The following is an 18,977-nucleotide window of genomic DNA, read 5'->3' as shown; positions in this document are numbered from 1 at the left end:
CCAGTAGTCTAGATATTGGAAGATCTTGTATTCTTGGAGATGGAAAGGAGCCACTGCAACACCCATGTATTTGGTAAACACCCTGGGGGCTATGCTGTGGTGTGACCAAAGGGAAAGCTCAGAAGTGATAATGGCTGGCTCCAGAAGTGAAGAAACATTGACTCTTGTGCAATCTTGCAGTGAAGACAAACATCTTGAAGTTACAGTGAGCATATCCATTTATTTACTCAGAGACAGGGCAGAGTTGATTGTACTGTGACCACTCTGAACTCGGTCTTTCCTATGTATTTTTTTCAGATGGCTAAGAACCAGTATGGGCCTCAGGTCTTGATTTTTCTTTGGAACCAAAAGGAATCTTGAATAAAACCATGACCCTCTCAGGTCTGGTGGGACCTACTAGATGGCTCTTTTGTAGAGCAAAGAAGTGATCTCTGTCTTAGTGTCACCTTTGTCTGATTGGGTGGGACATCTGGCAGTCACTGTCTCAGACTAAGATATGGCTTTACATAGCCTCTGCATATAATCCCTTTAACCCAGTTGTCCCATATGATGCCCTGCCATGCCATTGGTTAAAGAGATAGATGACTACTAACTGCCTTCAAAGGGAAGCAGTTAGGCAACCCTTCAGGGATGTTGCTGTTGCTTGTCTGAGAATGAGCATGATATCACTGGTTCTGTGGACCTTCATTCCCTCTGGACATACATCCATAAAGGGGGACCACCACTGCAGTACCACACTGTTCAAAGATGCATTACACTGGCAACATTTAGACTTCTTGAACCAGAGTGAGTGTAGTCCCTTTTGGTTCCTATAATATGGTCTTTAAGGAACCTCACATTTTGCAATGACAGCAGAGTCTTGACATTCCTGCTTATGCTTCTGTATCTTGTCTTTCGAACAATGAGGATCTGTCAAAGGGGGTGTTGATGAAATATGCCTTACAGGATCATAGGATGCTACTAGGCTATTGGCCCTGAGGCCCTTACAAGCCTAGCCAAGAATTTAGTCCATGTTCCAACTCCACAGAGAGCAGAGACGCAGACTTCCTCGGGATTGGCCCCACCCCTTGACTCTATCACTTGACTTCTACTTCCTCTTGCTGTCCTCCCATAGGGCATCCTTACCGGTCCTTAGCCAAGGGTTCCTTGAAGTGGTTCACAAAGTCACAGAGGTGGAGCCATGCTTGACATCTCATAGCCATGCTGATTCTGGCTGTCTTTGCTACTCCATTCACTGCACTGTGCATGACACGCATGAAGAGGTTCATAATTTTATTCACGGTCGCCAAGGTTGCTTCCAATTGCTTCCTAAACATCAATGCCAGAAGTGCTTTCAGAGTGGGTACAGCCTGCTGAGCCAGCCTGCTGAGGTAAATCCCTCTGGATGTGATTCATATGAGTGGCGTAGTTCAGGGTCCTTAAGGCAAAAGTACCAGAAGAGTACAACACTCCTCCAGTCTACTGCCCAGGATTCCTTGTTGGGAGGATGTATAGAAGCTGAATCATCAGTTAGCTCTTTCTTAATTGCTGGAATCTATCAGGGTGGACTTTGCCCATTGCTGCCTATCCTTGTGAAGGCTACCCATTGCTGCCTGTCCTTGGGAGGCCTAAGGATCTTATCTAGTTTTTGTGGTACTAACTCATGTGTCAGGTTCCTGCCATGATCTTCTCACAGCCAGGTCAATTAGCTTGTTTGCTGGCGGGACCACCCAATAATTAGATTTATTTAGTTTTATTATTTATTTATTTATTTACATTTGTTGACCGGGAGAGTCCGACTGGACACAGGTCTGTTTTCAGTGGAGGCTCGGGGAGAAAAGCTCCACATTAAGTATTACTTACATTATACAGTTAAAAACATAGCATTTAAAATATAAACATTAGTACATCTGAAGACATAAGACAAGAATAAAACATAGATGTAAAACAGCTGTAGAACATAGTACAATTTTATAATATGGTGACATATACTAAACATGGTTACAAATGTAGTTGAGATTCATCAGTGAACAATTGGGGAGTTCTGGCCAGCCCAGTTCTGCTAGTGAGGGAGAGTGGTGAGTATGGTAGGAAGCCCCTGTGGTGAATTTGGCGATTTTGTTGTAGCAGGTTTCTAGATTATTTAGGTAGCATTGTCTAAGGTTAGTAAATATTGGAGAGGCGTAGAGTAGGGTGGAGATAAGATGAGAATTTGCTACCGAAATTTTAGCTGCTTTGGTAAGTAGTTACTGATTTCTATATACTGCTCCTAGTTTTTGTGCACTTTTTTAATGGTCATGGAACTGTGAATGTCAAAGTTCAGTTTAATGTCTATTTCTACTAGTAATTTGGTGTGTTCTGTAGGATGGATGGTGGTGGTATCTTTTGCTGTGATGTTAAAGTGAGAGCTGTCTAGGGTAAGTTTGGTGGGTTGGAAGATTAGTAATTTTGTTTTGTTGGGGTTGAGTATTAGTTGGGCATCAGATAACCAAGTTTCAATAGAGAAAAATGCTTCCTGTGTGACTTTTTGCAGTTCAGGTAGGGAGTGGGCTGTGCAGATGATGGTTGAGTCATTTGCATATTGTTGTGGCTGAGGCTAGATTATTGGTGAAAACAGAGAAGAGTAGGGGTCCCAGGATGGACCCTTGGGGAACCCCTTTGGAGACTGGTAGTTGGGGGGATATGTCATCCTGCCAAACAACTACTTGTTGGCAGTCAGATAGGTAACTCTGAAACCAGTTGATGACTGGTTGAGAGAAGGATAGGTTATTGAGAAGAGAGATGAGGTGTTTGTGTGGGACCATGTCGAAAGCTTTAGAAAGGTCTAAGAAGGTAGCTGAGGAGAGGTAACCTGCATTTTTATTTTGTAAGATAGTGTTAGAGAAAGAAAGTAAGGCGGTGGTGGTGCTATGGTTAGGTCAGAATCCGTGCTGTGTGTTGGAGAGGAGGTTGTTAGCAAGGAGGTGATCTGAGACTTGAGAATGAATGCATCTCTCTAGTATTTTGGAGAGTGGCGAGAGAATAGCTATGGGGCGGTAATTGGTTAGATCTGTGGAGGAGCCTCCTTTGTGTAGGGGAATTAAGTGTGAGACTTTCCACAGTGTGGGAAAATAACTTTCTGACAGAGATCTGTTAATTACGTGTGAGACTTCCACAGTGTGTGAGCATAACTTTCTGACAGAGATCTGTTAATTATGTGTGAGACTTTCCATAGTGTGGGAACATAACTTTCTGACAGAGATCTGTTAATTATGTGTGAGACTTTCCATAGTGTGGGAACATAACTTTCTGACAGAGATCTGTTAATTATGTGTGAGACTTTCCATAGTGTGGGAACATAACTTTCTGACAGAGATCTGTTAATTATGTGTGAGACTTTCCATAGTGTGGGAACATAACTTTCTGACAGAGATCTGTTAATCAAGAGTGATACTGGGTAGGCTAGACCGTCAGCTGCAAGTTGAAGGTATTCACCTGGGAGGTTGTCTGCTGCTAATCTGGTGGGTTTAAGTTTAGTTAATAGTTGTTTTATTTTGGAGGTAGGAACAGGAGAGAAAGAGAAGCTAGTGTGGAGTTTGTTAGTTGTAGTTGGTGGTGTGGGTTTATGGGGGGGGGTTGTGTTGTCTAGCTAGTGACAGTATGGTTTGTGTGAAGTGATTGTTGATTTAAGTCTCAAAAAGTACTGCCTCATCCTGAGTGTGGGGTCTGAGGGCAATGTTCCTCTCTGTGGCATGAGTTCTAAGATCTATCCAAAAGAGGCATCTTCAGGAGGGGAACGAGGGATCCCTCTCTATTATCAGAGTCTGTACTGGATGTGAGAGATTCTGTTGGGGAGAAGATGCGCTTCCTTTTGCATGTCCTCTGTTTTAGTAAGTCAGGGGAGGTATAACCTGACTCCTCAGAGGATTCTGCTTGCTGTAGAGCAGTAGTTTTCAGGCTCAAGGGTTGACTTGGACCCAAGGATGACTGATGGGAGGATGGCAAGAGGAAGTGGAATTCAAGTGATAGAGTCAAGGGGTGGAGCCAATCCCGAGGAGGTCTGTGTCACTGCAATCTGTGGAGATGCAATGATCCTTCCCAAAACCTGAAAGGCCATTCTGACCTCCACCAAATCTAAAGAAGCTGCCCCAGCCACTGGATTCATCCCCAAGAAGGTGAAACAACTGGAGATGAGGACTGATTCCCAGAAGCAGAGAAGGTGGATAGTGTAGAGGAAGAGATCAGAGCTGACAATTCAAAAACAAAGGTCTCTGACACCACCAGCTGAGCCATGTGAGACAGCTCTGAAGATGACATGGAAACCTTGTCCTTGAATACCTGACTCCATGACTGCTTCAGCCCAAAAGGCATTCATGCCCATGATCCAATAACTCTAGATTTGATGTCAGAGTGAGTTTCGGCTCTGAGGTAACAAACCCCATGTAGAAGATCAGCTCCAAAACTTAATGGAAAGGAAAAAACATTTAGAGACAGTTTATTTAGAAACTAGTTGTCCCTTTTTTCTTACATCATAAGATACAAAAAAACTGATTAGATTGTCTAAGCTCTTCAGTTTTGCTCCAATAATATCCCAGCTATATATATCCAGTCAATGAAGAATTCTCCCTCTTTCTCTTTGCTTTATTGTGTGGATTACAATAGAAAGCAGGGATACATATAGTTTGATTGCAAGTGAATTCAGAGACTACTTTAGAAACAAAGGAAGGACTGGTTTTAAGATTCACCTTGTCCTTGTGAAAAATCAGAAAAGTCTGAACATACATAAGAAATCAGAAACCCATCTACTAGAAGTTAAAGCTATCAAGACAATCTTCCATTTTAGAAATTTTAGTGAAGAGCTAGATGAATGTTCAAAGGGAGGTAGAGTTAACTTTTCCAAAACAAAAATCAAGTCATAGGATGGAGCCATATTCTTTTGTGGTGGCCTAATATGCAAAACCCCCTTTAAGAATTGCTTAATATGAAATAAAGATGCTACAGGGAGATGCATTGGCATACATGATCTTGCCTGGAAACCAGGAAAAGTCTTAAGCAAAATCCTTGTCCCTGTCAACTATGACTCCCAGAAGCAGTAAATCTGAAACAGCTGAGGGTGTAAGATGAAGTTCATCTTTATGGAAGCTGAGGAATGCATGAAGGAATGGGAAGGGATACACACTGGAGTTTATAATAATTTTCTATGATATTTAGAACCCAAAAGTCAGTGGTTATTGATTACTATGCAAGAAGGTGAAGAACATTATTTCCTGCAATATTTTGGGAAAGGCTGTGAGGAGAAGGTAAAAATATATGGCAAGAGTAGTCTAAATGTTTTTCTTTGTGTGTTCGATATCTGGGGCCCATTAATTTTTTTTAATTGTTCTTTGCCAGATTTGTGCTGACCACGACATGTTTACAAAAGCAAACACTTGGACTGAATGGTAGTTCCTTTGAAATTTAGGGAATGGAGGTAAGAAAAACTGTTTAGCTCCCTGCATGAGTTTTCCTCTTACTTCTAGCTTTTTGAAAAGTATTATCAATAGAATGTCCTTGACCAGTAGGGCATTTAACATCCTCTGGGAAGGACTGTAATCTTACCCTACCGTGGCTTCTCATAACAGTACCAATTGCAGCTGCCCTAGACACAGCATCCACAACATCAAAGCCACAATTGCGTCAGTGTTTAGTTATCCGATAGGCAGACTTAAGCATGTCCATCACACAAGATTTCAAGTCATAATTAGGAAGATTAGACAAGGTATGTCCCATGTTACAGAAAATAGATAAAAGATACTTATACATGTGGGTTTGAGAATTAATGGCTGCAAAAACTAAGGTGGCTGAACTATATTTATTTCTGTCATATCTTTCAAGAGCTCAGCTGTCCTTTTCATTGGGGACTGGATTAGAAGAGGGAGAGGTTTAGTACCTTTGTCATCTTCAAAAGAAATTACATCAGGGTCTGGGGAGGTTTTTCTTTCTAAAGGTACTTGTGCATATCAGAAACCCTTTAAAAGCTGATGTGTTTCTTAGTGGCAGGAGGAGGAGATCTTGATGACATTGAATCAGCAGAAAGAGTATCTAATAGAGCCCCTGGAATGGGAGGTATAACAACAGGCATAGGGGTATCTATATCAGCAGCTCACAGTACCTTTTCCTGGAATCAGAAATGTCTTTACCTTACCATTTGAAAAAGTCTTTCATTTTAACAGTTATTGTGTCCCCAAAGAAAGTGTCCTTATTAGGGGAATCAGAGGATAAACTGCCCTCTGTCCCAGATTCACATCCAGTGGGAGAATAATTTAAGAAGCATAATCAAGCCCTTCATTGTCAGGAACTGAAAATTCTTCTTCAGAAGAAGAGAAAATGCACTTCCGTTTAACAAGGGTAGAAGTGGATGATGAGGCTGCAGGTAGAGAAGACTGAATAGCTTTAAAAAAGACCTTGTATAAAGCTAACCATTATTCTTCGTTGCCTTTCAGACTGGAAGGAGAGAAATGTTTGTTTTTCTGGGTATGTTTCCTAAGGGTGCCCAGATGTATGATCCTAAAAGTTGAAACCGTAGGCCTGACCTCAATATGCTATGGACATCCTGCCAGATTAAGAGTTGATGAATACCTCCTTCACCCTCAGATAATATGATTCTTGGTTCTCTCCTTCCATCTATCTCAGATGAACATTCGGTCTGAAGGGACATATGAGTATCCTGCATCATAGCAACCTCCAATGGGGATGTGCTGGAGGGCACAGGAAAGACAGATGGTTAGAGGGCTACAATGTGCCACAGCAGTCATTAGTCTCAGACTGAACAAGAGAAGAGGAGGAAATCCGTTTATCATCAGTCGCCTCTCTCGAACACTTTTTTCTTCTTTATTACCCAAGGGGAGGTCTGCTGATGAACAGACTCACAATAACTGCAACCATCCAGTCCTGGAGATGCTTGTTCTGTAGGTAAGTACGAAGGGAGTTTAACCTACTTCTGTTTATCTGTGGGGCGAGTAACTCAAAACTACTACATGATGTAACATCATGATCAGTCCCTAAGCAAAACGAACAACTGGAGCATGAGTCCTTTCTGTGGTATTTGGTGTCCACAATTGCACTTTCTTTTCCAAAAGCCATGAAACATTCTTTCAAAAAGTTGTAAAGAAATAGGAAGAGTCTCCAACAGGTACTTATCTGTTTGAAATCCTTATTGCTAAAGCTGATCATATGGATAACTAAATGTGACACTGACAACTGTTGGCATTTCCAGACAAGAAAAAATAAAATTCTGCAATTCGGCATGTCTGTCCATCCCTCTTATACTGGCATATCCACTCGTGCTAATGGCAAATGCATGGAATGCAAGGAAGGTGACTGACATTATGTAGACTGTATAGACATATGGTATCCTTAGCAGAATATATCTCATATGTACAGATTTTAATGTAGAACATCAAAAGAAACCAATCATTTTACAGCTGATAAGCATTATTTCTATAGATCTGATGGCTGAGAAACAAAATTCACAGTGTAAACTCTTGCTAGTGCTTGTCACGGTGGACAACTTTGAACAGACTGAGATTTATCTTTCAAACATTTCTCAGTATTCTTTGTGTTGATATTTAGTCAAATGTATTAATGTACTACACTCTTGCTTTATGAAAACCTCTTTTTCTTTATAGCTGTGAGCTGCATCCAACATGCTGCTCATTCTAAATGCCTGAATTTGCATAATTTCATTTCTCATACTGACAAGATAAGGATCCAATTGGAGGAATGATTAAATCACCAAGAAAAGAAGAGTAGTATTGCTGGAACTAAATTTATCCTCAAATCTTGAGGACTATCTTCATGTGGTAGACCCTCTTTTCACAAAATCTCACCAAGATGATACTGATATTTAGACTATATTTTATACAGCATAATATAATGGAGAGAGGTAGGTTACAAAATAAAAAAGACAACTGGATGCACAGGTCTCAAGATAAAAAAGTGCCTAATCCTGGTGTACACACAGCTGCCAGGACTGGAAAAAATGGCAGTGTAGAATCCTCAAGACACAGAAACATTCCTACAATGGGATTTAAAATAAGTGAAACACAGAATGAATGTGTGAGTCAAATGACAAAAGTCTGGAAAAAGTAGAAGAGGCTTTAAGTAGGTTTTTAGATGAACTGATAAAACTAAAAAAAATCAGAGAGTGAAATGAAAGGAAAGGCTGGCTGAGTATGAGTATATTTCATGAAGAGAAGTTTCAAAAAACAGTAGAGTTAGAAGACAGCATGCTGAGAAAGGCTGAGATATTTTGCTGTACCAGAGAAACTGGAAGGAATGGGCTGCATTAATTTTATGAAAGTAGAAATAAACAAACTGGATGGTGTTTCACAGCGGGATTTATTAACTGAGATGGCACATCACATATTTGCTCTAAATCTGTACATGATAAAGTACCCAAGACCTTTAATTAGTGAAGACACAATCATACTAGCAGAAATTGTTGCTCCTGACTGTGACACAAGGCAAAAGGATTAAAAACTAGGGACAGAAAAGTGTTTGTAGAAAATGATTATTCAATGTATACCAGGCATACCTCTCAAGATTTCCACAGAATGTCCAGATTTTTGACTTACATTTTTCAGTTGTTCCTCAAAAAATTTGTGGTTTTCTGGCAAATCACTGAGGACTGAAGTCACTAAATAATGACATGCATTTGAGTTTCATACTTCTTATTCAGAAAATGCAGCCTAATACAAATACTGTTATCCTAGCAACTTTCTAAGTTTATAAGAACAATATTTAAAATATGTCCATATTTTTGGGCCTTTGTCCCCCAAGTATTTTAGGCTTTGTCCAGATTTCTTGCACTATGTGATTAACAGATGTGACACCAGGCAGAAGAGAAGTAAGCTTATCCCAGCAATCAGAGACTGTCAAGAGACAGGTATGAGGTTCAAGCTGCTGTGTCCAGTTTTCTTCACAGTATTTTTTCCTGGAGGATCCAAGACATTTTTGGGTACATTACAGGCTAAGGAGGAAAAAAAAGTGCAGCCAAAAAAGGGAGCCTGCAAGCAGAAGGGGACTGCTTCTCATTCTTCTAACAATAACAGAGCCCGTAGACAGATTTTTCCATTGTTCCAAAGGAAAATGCTTAAGTGATGGAAAAAATCACAAGCGCTGACTTAACGAATTAGGAATGCCTTAGACTTGAACCAGAGATTGGTGATGGGAGATTGCTATGATTAGGAAAAAGACCGGCAGCATTGTGAAATTAGTGAATAAATGGGAGACTGTAAAGCATCAATCCCACTGCTTCTTAGCAGTCAGCTTGGAATTAATTATTTTACTTCTGCTTTGTTCCTGATGAGAGAAGGAGCAGAGGGACACTGATTCCTGCTGGTCTCTGACTAGGCAAGCAGTGTGCATGGAATGTCATTCACTGGTCTTGTTACAGTTTCAGGGCCTTTGTGCAGCTTGGCTTTCTGTTGTGTCCAGCTGCTGTATATTCTATCTAGGGTATCTACCCAGAGAAAACTACAGAAAATGTTCATAACCCAGCAACATCTGAGTTAACACTAAGTCTCAGGAAGCAGCTTGGGGTTAGTGCTAGTCTTTTGCATTTGGTGAGAGAAGGGGCAATGGATCATTTACTTGTAGCTGCATTCAGTTTGGATCTAAGGGCAAGTCCTGCCTAGTTAACTTGGTTAACTTCTTCAAAACAGTCACAGAGGCAATGGACAAAGGCAAATCAGTGTACACTGCCTCTCTGCTCCTTGCAAAAGTGTTCAACACTATCCCACACTCAAACACCATAAAAAACTCTCCCAGATAAATGTCAGCCTCTATATAACTCACTGGACAGCAAACTGGCTCACAAGTAGAACAAAGGCGGCAAGGGTAATCAACTCTACTCCTTCAAAAGACCTGTCACGAGTGGAGTGCCCCAGGGTTCAGTCCTTGTGCTACTTCTCTTTGACATTTACTTTTCAGAGGTTAAAGCTAACATTAAGGGATTGTGACTGACCAAGTTTGCAGATTACTGCACACTTGGTGCTACCATAAATTCCCCAGACACTGTGATCCTACAAGAGGGCCTATCTCAAGCAAATAACTGGTACCAAAACCATGGACTGAAACTAATCATAAGCCCCCTTTTTCCCATTTTTCGACATGGGGTCAGGGTATTGTGTTAACTGTCTCGATTCAATGCCACACTCCTGCCTTCTTCAACACTCATGCCAGACTGTTGCAGATCTTCTTTCACACAATCCATCCCCCTCTTTGCTGGACATCCTTGCTTCCTCTTACCTTCTTCCTGTCTGTCCCAAATCTTCCTCACCAGATTGTCTTCTGCTTTTCCTCACATGTGCCCAAACCACCGTAATCTGTTCACTTTGATCTTTTCTGCAATTGGAGCTACTTTGGCTTCTGCTTTTATGTCATCATTTCTTCGTCTGTCCAACAGTGTACATCCTATCACCTTTCTCAGGCACTTTATTTCCATCACTTCTAGCTTCTTCAACTGTTCTGCCTTTACTGCCCAAGTTTCTATACCATACAGTAGTGCTGGTCGCACCACTGTCTTGTACACCTTACTTTTCAGGTTCTTTGGCATTCTTCTGTCATTGGCTACACCTGGTATTCTATGCCAGTTGGCTGCAGCCCCTGTGATTCTAGCTTTGACCTCTTCATTCAGACTATCCTTCTCCTCAGCTACTCCTCCCAGCTACTTGAAGCTGTTTACCTGTTCCACTATCTTCCCTTCTATCTCTATTCTCAGCTTCTTCTGATTTCCCCAATTTGCTGCCATTATCACCGTCTTATCTGTACTTAGTTTCATCCCATGTGCCTTCAGATTTGCATTCCATTCTCCTATCCTTTGCTGAAGTTCTAGCTCAGAGTCTGCCTGTACTGCCACATCATCTGCATACAGCAGTTTTCTTGATCCATCCCCTCCAACCTGTTTGTTAATGTAGTGCATCACCAGTATGAACAGCAGTGGGCTCAGAGCTGAACACTGTCCATACTTGAATCATTGGGTCCTTGTACGTAGCCTGCACAAATTCTACCAATGTTTCTGGGACTTCAAACCACTGCAGTACTGCCCAGATCAGCTTTCTTGAGACCTTGTCATATGCTTTCTTCAAGTCTAGGAATGCCCAGTTGGACTCTCTCCTCATCTCTAGCTTCTTCTCAAGTATTTGTCTCAATGCTGGACTGAAACTAAAAGCCAAGAAATTTAGAACTGCATCATTTGGTAAGCATGGCTTCCTTTGTAACTATCATGCTGACAACACTCCCCTGAAAACTGATCCCATGGTTAGAGCTCTGGGATCCTATATTGGCAATGAACTATCTTTTGATCCCCACATATCCACTGTTGTAAGGGAGTCCTTTTTCATTGCACAACTTATATCAAGGGGTATGGTATCCAAATCCAGGGACTAATTGTTCCTCTGTACTTGGACTCAGTAGGCACATCACTGAGTATAATGCCTCTTTTTTAATTTACCTTTCCAAACACTTTTCACAGCTGGAATGACCACAATGCTCCCTTACTAAAAATAATCAAGTTCCGAAATCATAAAAGCTACACAAACCATCTCAAAGCCTTGTTTCTCTTTTTGGTATCATACAGACTATTTAATGGTGACCTCTGCCTCACATACAGAGTCTCAACAGACCCTGTTCTCTCAGACCTATTATGCACTCAGAAGTTCAGTGGATATCAGAAACACACACACACACACACACACACACACACACACACACACACACACACACACACACACACACACACACACACACACACAAAATGGACCTCAATAACTTTTGCAAGATTAACCAAACAAGCTGGAGGGATTGGTATATATAACAGACAATACTACTTCCACAAAACTGGCTTCTCCCCACATAAGGCAGAGTACTACTCTTACTCTACTCAAATATAACTTGGGACAAATGGCTGGGTAAATGCAAATTCACCCCTGACTTAACACTAATGACTCATATGGATAGAGGAAATGTTTAAGCACCTAACTTATACTTGTGTGGCCACAGTCTTTGGATATTCATATTGCAATTGGAATGCAGAGCTAGCCTTCTTATAATACTCATAGATCAATAGCCTAGTAATTATCTATGAAAGCACTATACCTGTGTAGGATTAGAAATGTGAAACATGGCTTTGCATGAAGTGGTTGAGAAAGACTAGAATTTTGTTGACTTTGTTAAATTGGTGGGTGAACTATAAAGCATATGCCACACTTTATGTCATTAATATTTACAAAGATACCGAAGGGACCAAAGACATAACTGTAAGTAAACAGTTTTTGTATTTATAAATTTGAGTACACAAATGAATGATGTAAACTGCATGTTATATTGTAAAGCTGTTTGGTACATTGTGAAGTTAGGGTTATTTTTTAAATGTGAGGTATGAAGAGTCTTATCAGTGATTGCTGTATATCTTTAATGATATTAAACTTTTTCTTAGTTGTAAGGTATCCAAGCTTTACACTGTGAACAAGGTAGGAAAGGCTGTAAGGAAGCAAGTTAAAGTTAATATAATGTGATGTTAGCTTGGGGGAATATATACATGTACTGAGCACATTATATAGATTAGGTTCATAGATTAGTACTAGGCTAACTGCCTTTGTGGGCCATTTTTAAGCCTAACCAATTACCCCGTGTGAGAATCAAACACTGCACCTTTGGTTTATAAGGCAAATACCTTAACCATTATGCCAACCTCCCACCTGTAGAATTAAGATAATCATTTCCTATGTTTTTATACAGTTATATAACTAAATTAATGTCATTTGTTTAAGCTATGGACTATGGTTTTCCTAAGCAAATAGATTTGAAAAATAAAAAAATAAAATGGTGAAATGCATGGAAAATGGTAGTGCTTTCTTGTATCTGCACAGTCATTAGTTATAGTTTTGCATTAACAATGGATTTCAGTGGGAGAAAAGAAGTTTACAAGAGCAAACGGTTAATCATGACAGGGCTAAACAGTGACTTCTGATTGAAATCTAGAATTATTCTTTTATACATCTGCAAAGTCATTAGCTATTTTTCTTTCATTACTAAACTGGAGATAATATGTCTATACATGCAGGCAATTAACTATGACAGATATGAACACTGTCTGTAGAGTGAACTGTACAAGGTACAATGTAATTAACATTTAATACTGACAAGTACTTCAGTGAAAAATAAATGAAGTCTGAAACCATTGGAAGTGAATAAGTTAGACAAGTAGTCACCTACCCAGCAGTTTTATTACTTTAATACATTTAATATAACAGTACACAGTTTAGTTTATTTAAAGATAGCCAATGCAATTTTTCTTAGGCAAAATGTTGTTTACTGAAAGCATGTGAGCTGTTTTTCACACCTGGGTGGGGAGCAGAGATAAGAGAAGAGCAGATAGCAATTAGTGTAAGTGGGAACACAGAGGGCCATAATTCAATAAAGCCTACACTAAATGCATATGATATGTATTCAATAAAATTATTTTTTTGTGCTTTCTAGTCAATCAGAAAGATTACACTAAGTGTACATATAGTCTACACTTTTTGGTAACCTTTATGAATTCCTGTCAATATTTAAAGCTACACGAATATCAGTAGGAAAAATAAAATTAGGAGGAAGAAGGTGTGCACTATGTCTGTGTATTCTGCTCCCTTAGAACAGTGTACACTTAGTGTAGGCTTTATTGAATCTGGCCCAGGTTCTAACACACACTTTAGCATGGTTAACATTAATTTTAGATTAGATAATGCCTGTGTGTGCAGCTGTCAATTTGGGGTAACTCCTTCAGTATGAAGGTCTAAACTTCATTTTCTTTGAAAATATATATAGCTTTGTGTGTTAGTTCTAAGATAAAAGGGAATGTGAAGTTCTAGAAATCTATTTTTCCTTCTGAGTGTTTTTATGAAAGCAAAAACTTCTTGACAATTTGACATTGGTTCTAATGGAGAAGAAAAGAAGCAACTACATAAGAGATCAGGCTACCAAACATGAATGCATGTATGTAAGCTAAAAGCTGGAAATATGCATACAAAAGAACCTGCATGTGGGATAGGTAATAGTAATATCCCTCTATCATAATAGCTACTTTGTCCATAGTATCATAGAATGTAAGTGACCACATATGCATGTACAAACAAGTTAAAGAGCAATGAACTAAGAAGTGTAAGGTGCAAAAATCAGTGATGAAGAAGACACGTTTAGATAGAAACGAACATGTGAATTTGACAAAGAAAGGATTTCAGGGAGGATATTCACCAGGTTATCAAGGGGAAAGGAAAAGTAATAATAATAATAATAACTGCTGGAGAGGCTCCAATAGTGACAGAAAAGGAAAAAAGACAATAATGGTAGATTTGTGGTTCTAAGGAGTTACTTGAAGTGGAGGAGGATTACACTGGCATGGATTTATATTCCACAAAAAAAATGCTTTTATGGAGCTTAAGAAAATTTGGGGGAAACTAATAAGTTTTCAGCAGGAAATATTATTTATGGGCAGGGACTGGAACCTGATTTGCAATATTGACAGTATATAAAAAAGAGGGTAGATTTCCGAAGAAATATATTACAATGTTTGATATGGAAATGTGTATTCAGTAGTAAGAACTCACACCAAAAATATATATTATTTTGTAAGCTACAATAACTGGGCTAGACTGCATGAGCATTATATTTCACAAGAGTATGTGTGTTTAAATGAAAGCTTTGATACACATCCAATAACTATTTCAGATCATGCACCAAGAAAAAAATAAGACAATGATGCAGGGTTATGAAGTAACAATGAGATACTGGCACTTTCTTACTTACCTTTTAAAGAGATAAGAATTTAAGGAATGGGTAGTAGAAATGATTTGACAGGTATCAGTAAAAATAGAAATTTATTTGGAATAGATTGCTAGTGAGTGGGATAAAATGCCAATGGAGTTTAAAAGCATAATAGAAATAAGAGACAGAATGAGACATGGGGAAAGAAATAATAATAATTATTTGGAGATGCTGACAAATGTAAAAGTATTGCACTGTAAAGACAATCTGACCAAGCAAGAAGAAGAGCAACTGAAAAGGGCTAAAGGAAAAATAAGGGAGTATTTGGACAATATGCTTGAGTTTAGAAAGGCTGCTGTTAAGTAATTATTTTTTACAACAACCTGAGAGCACAAAAACATTTAGCACAATGATGTAGGCAACAGAAAGCAGAAAGGAGTTTTGCCAAAATTAGGAAGCCTATAACAAGAAAAAAATAATCAGGAAATCCTATAGATGTATTAGAGATTTAAAAAAAAAATGAAAATTTGTATAAAGCAGAGGAGTGTGGAAACCAAGAAAAGGCACAAAAGAAATATTTATGGAAAACTTAATTATGCCAAGGTTAGAGGCAGATAAGGCCAAACAATTAATATCTTAGACAGGAAGGCAAGAGATAAAAATGGGATATATAATCAATCATCAGAGATATGTGTATGAACAGATGGTATTCTTGTGGAAGTTGGATGTTGAGGGGGAAAAAGTGATAAAGATCTGGAAGGTTTTGATTAGCAATATTTTAAAAATGCAGGGGGTGATGAAGTATCAGCATCTTGGAAGAAAGCTGTAGTAACTGCATTACCCAAAAAGGGTACAACGATACAGTTCAGACCACATACACACAGTGTTGCAGCACTGAGGTTTGACTGCAAATGCAATATACTTTTAAAAGCTGGCATTGCACTAAAGAAAGATTGTGACTGGCTGGTGGTGTCCTCTCGAACACTTTGTGCCAGAGACAGTTGCCCCTCTCTTCCCACCCTAGCTACACTACTGGTTGGTGGTTCTTGATAATGATAAGGCAGTCACTAGGGTCATTTACATTCCTTGATAGAATCATATGGTTAATTATGAGGATATACGAAGGGTCAGAGGCAAGAATAAAGGTGGGAGGGTTCCTCTCCAACAAGCTATGTTTGAACAGAGGAACTAGGCAGGGATGTTCTCTTTTTCCCATGCTATTTGCTTTATATTTAGAACCAATGCCAAAGAAAAGAAGTATCTCATAAATTCAAGGACACACCTGATGTGGTAATCAAGGGAAAAAAATATTTTTTTTCACAGATGATATTATTTTGTATTTGATAAATCCAGAAATGGATATTTCAATTTTGTGGAACATTCTGAGACATTTGCAAGTTTTTTTAAGAATATAAAACAAAGGTTATAATACTCACCATGCTCCATGCACTACATATAAGTAAATGGAACTTGTGGGAACAATAAATGCAGAATAATATTTAAGAGGGGGAGTGACGTTTGAGAGAAGGCAGAAATTAAGCAATTCACAGCATTGATGTGAATGTTCATTGTTAAAAATAAAACACTTGTATAATATATGAAAAAAAATGAAAAATGTTTATTATGGTTTGTTAGCTTTAAGGTGTTTAAAAACAATTCTGAAGTTATAGTCCATTTATCGCTGTTCACATGCTAAATCTCTATAGCTTGGTAATTTACAATCTTGCAACATAACGATCATAGCATTTCAGTAAAATTCAGTGAGACACTCAGGGTTTGCTTGAAATGCTCAAATTACCAATGTTGTAAACAGTTTTGTCCATGTCACAGGTAACTTCTGACAAAGCAGTAGCATTATTTTAAACAATAGTTCATAGGGCCATTGCAGAAAATTTAATTCATGATGCTTTATTTCCTGTTAATGTTTCTTCAGCTCAGAAACAGATAAGGAGAACAAGCACCTATATCAGAGAAGGATAGAACATCTCTCCTGATGCAGGGGTGATTATGATTACTGTCCTTGTATATACAACTCTTGTATATCACAGCAGTATTGCACTACCTCCTGTTATAATTCTATAGAGGTAATTAAAACGCCCATATGTAAAATTACTACCTGCTACCTGAGAAAGCCACTGTATATATGTTGGTAAGGTAAACCATATGCCCAGTACCACACTGTAGACATTACAATTGATGAAGACATCCTAAGGCAAACAGGGTACACATGCCCTCACTTCACCTTGCCAAATACAAACACACGTGCCACTTCCAACTGGCATAAACATGCCATTCATAAATTAAAACTCTCTGTTCCACAGTGCATATTGCTGGTGCTGCAAAGAGCACTTTTGGCTAACATCAAAAATTGAAACAATACTAATTTCATGAACTTTAATCATACCCTAACATAGGAATTTGGTCCATTCCTGCCTTGGTATTAGAAACCCAAAAGACTTAAAGAAATTAAACCAAGAGAAATGCATATCAGCCAATGTTATGGAGGGTTGCCTATTTCTTGTATGCTTAGTAACACTGGTCATGTCCACATGGCCTGCCTTTGTCACTGTCCCACACGACTTACAAATAGTGGTAAACTCACAGATATCTTTCATGGTCTCTCATAGCCTACCACACCATCGTGACATTGTTGTAGCCCCCAGCCAAGTGGTACAGTGCTACTGCACCCCTATATGCACATCTTTTGACCAGGATGTATCACATTCTATACCTACTCAGAATTATTGCCCCCAGCACAATAACATATTAAGCAGAAGTTTAGTCTACCTATAGGTACCTGTAAGGCCCCAGTAAGGCCCCAGTAAGGATATTAATGTTTGTTTTTCTGTCCTTCTCATACTTTGTCACTATCCATTTGTTATATTTTTATTTGATGTTTGTTTTTTACTTCTCTCATTTTTGTTACAATTTTCTGCAGCGTCAGCCACTGCTATGCTTGTGGCATGGCATCAGTTCTGTCTTCACTGTTGTGTCCATCCATCAGCTGCCAGCTCATCATCTGCCTTGAGGCCTGCCTCCCCATTGGCTGATGGGGTCATATGAGGGAGGGGTGACCTAGAGATATCCCTGGTGGACTCTGATGGTCAATCACCAGTGGAGGGTTTTGTACCTCCTTCTGGGGACACCAACCATAGGTCAAAGCTTGTTGCCAAGTAGGAGCTGGCGGATGCAAAAATGTGAGCAGAATAGCAAGATGATGTCTGTTGTTGGAGATAAATTTGTGACCCCTCAGTGATCTTCCAATAGGAACTAAAGGGGTCCCAATCACTATGGTTTAGGAAAACGTAGCATCAATCCTTGGACACCACATCTGAAAGGGGTGGTTGTAGCAAACATGGCCACTTCAAGGGATGCAGGTGGGGGAGTTTGTGGATTAACCACACTGACTGCCTGAAGAGAGTCCTTGTGTGACCTGCAGAGTTGTACTACTGCCTGGTATTGTCTAGTGGGTCACTTTGGATGGGACTCAGTGGGAAGAGCAACAATAGTGGTGACTGACCTATGTCTGGGTTTGGCCTAAGGCAGTGTGATAAGGAGTTAGGACCCCACTCTATCTCCCATCATAATGTTCTCTTTCCATGTGTGCCGGCTCCCTCCCTGCTTGTAGTTTAGTCAATGCCATCACCACATGTCCTGCCTCTGCCTCTGTCTGCCTCTGACTGTATTATATGTCTGCTTGTCAGCCGTGCTTCCATGCTTCTCTCTGCTTTACATCCATCCCTGACTTCTCATTCCATCCTTTTCCATCTACCCTTCTTGAGAAAAAAATTAGGCATCTGTCCCAAAGAAATGTACACCCTCCCCCACCATCCTGACTATCACACTTTCCTTCCCTGTCTCCTTCTGCATGTTCCTCTGCTTTTTTGACTTTCCTATACTCCCCTTTCAATCAATAAAACTTAATAGGGACATTGCTGAAAGCCACAATTATTTTAGCATCATGAAGTTGATTTTCTGTGTTTGCATATACTCAGGTGCATTCAACATGCTCACTACTGCTGTTTATCTGCATAATACTTCTCCTTGCTAGCACTGTCATTTATGTCAGCAGCTTTCTTAATTAGTTAACTGTCATGGTGCTAAATGCTGCCTTCTTAAGTGATAATTACTTTCAAGCTGTACTGTGCCACTTGGTATCACCTCTATAGCCCTTGAGAGGTCAACTTAGATATTTTTCTAAATATCAGGGGTTTCTTAGTGACTCAGAAATG

At 39.5% G+C, this 18,977-nt stretch overlaps 1 protein-coding gene across 2 annotated transcripts in view; it reads right to left on the bottom strand.

Moving 5' to 3' along the window:
- The window catches only part of SLIT1 (slit guidance ligand 1), a 3,022,655-nt gene that overhangs the window by 2,545,046 nt on the left and 458,632 nt on the right, over positions 1 to 18,977 (bottom strand). The window lies entirely within an intron of this gene.

Source organism: Protopterus annectens, chromosome 14.part0, assembly GCF_019279795.1.
Source record: "Protopterus annectens isolate FY-2018-M chromosome 14.part0, PAN1.0, whole genome shotgun sequence".
Classification (NCBI taxonomy): Eukaryota; Metazoa; Chordata; order Ceratodontiformes; family Protopteridae; genus Protopterus; species Protopterus annectens.
This window is presented reverse-complemented; position numbering and strand designations above follow the sequence as displayed.